We start from the raw sequence: 1480 nt of genomic DNA, 5'->3' as shown, positions 1-1480 counted from the left end.
CATCCCTGCAGCGAGACTATCCCTGGCAATAGTGGCCCTGCTACATCACTCTCTTCCACACTGGCCATAACACCCACCATTACCATACTAAACACCGCAGGCCTTCAGTCTGGGCAAGGGAATCGCAGTATAAGCATAAGCTTAAGGATCACCCCATCATAGGAGCCAAAGTGTCACGGGTGCAAAACCTCCCCATTTGCAGAATCTGCCGCCAGAAAACCCAAGGACATAAAAAAAAAAAAAAAAAAAATCCCCATCAACAGGTCTCAAAAACAGTTTTGAGCAGATACAAGCTTTACCTCGATGGTTGACCAGCTTGGGGAGGTTTAAAAGGGTTTTCCATTGCAGAGCAGGACCTGGTGTGGTACCCCATATGGGTTTGCAGGACAATCGACTTTTAGAATGATAAAGACATTCAACTTTTATCTTTTTGTACTCTTTTAAAATACCACTGATTGCAGTTGTTGTTGTTTTTTCCTGTAGTCTTTTACAATACAATTAGTTAGAATCAAGTTCACTGATTGATTATACTGCTGTCTTTGTGTTTTACTGTTTCATCCATTTTAATAAAGTGTTTTGCATTACAGTAACAGTGAGGTTGGGCCCCCCTTTGTTTTACAAGAAAAATGTTTTGTTTTCAAAACTCCACTGATATTTGGTAAACAATCAAACAAAAACAATTAAACTGTAATACATTATAGGTAGTAATGAAATATACTACTAACTCGTTTATGCTACGTCCACACCTACAAACGCAGCTGTTTCTATGCGTTTGGGCCTTTCGTCCACATGTAAACAGCCTTTCGAATCACCGAAAACTGAGATTTTTTTTTTTTTTAAACTTCTTTTTTGTGTGGACGAGGAATACAGAGGTCGTCTCGTTATGGAGCGTCAAAGGTATGTGCCTTTTTTCACATCACGCTGTGCGCCACTTTATAGTTTACATAAGCTGAATTGCAGAATGGCAGATAAAGACAAAATATTGTTGATCTGACTATCTCCAGTTTTTACGCACATACATATACACACACGTTACTGTCCCTACATTTAGAAAGGCAGAGGTGTCACGAAGTAATTACATGTTCTTGTTTTTTCCTGTGTAATAATATTCAACATTGCTATCAATACATTTTTTCAAAAAAAATGCCTCTCTGGGTTCAAAAACATAAACAAATGTGGGATACTGTTTGTCCGTGATTTGAAACGGGGAAACAAATCGTGGCAGGATCAGCCTGATGTTTTTTGGATCTGTTGCGAAATCAGTTTCACCCCGGTTCTTTTTATTCCTTGGGCATCCAGAGACGGTCATTTTCACAAAAACCTTTATTCATCTTTATTCATCTTTATTTCAGCATGCATCTTCTAGGAGGGGAGACGTGCAAGGCCGGTGTCCCTCTGCAAATCTTCCACTCCTTTGTTTGTTACAGTCAGCTTTATAGAAATGACCCCATCATAAAACCTCCATGGTGTGTTGCAAACT

Source organism: Haplochromis burtoni, unplaced genomic scaffold (assembly GCF_018398535.1).
Source record: "Haplochromis burtoni strain Fernald_Lab_line unplaced genomic scaffold, NCSU_Asbu1 Contig_1662, whole genome shotgun sequence".
In the NCBI taxonomy this organism is placed as follows: Eukaryota; Metazoa; Chordata; class Actinopteri; order Cichliformes; family Cichlidae; genus Haplochromis; species Haplochromis burtoni.
Note: the sequence above shows the minus strand (reverse complement) of the source record.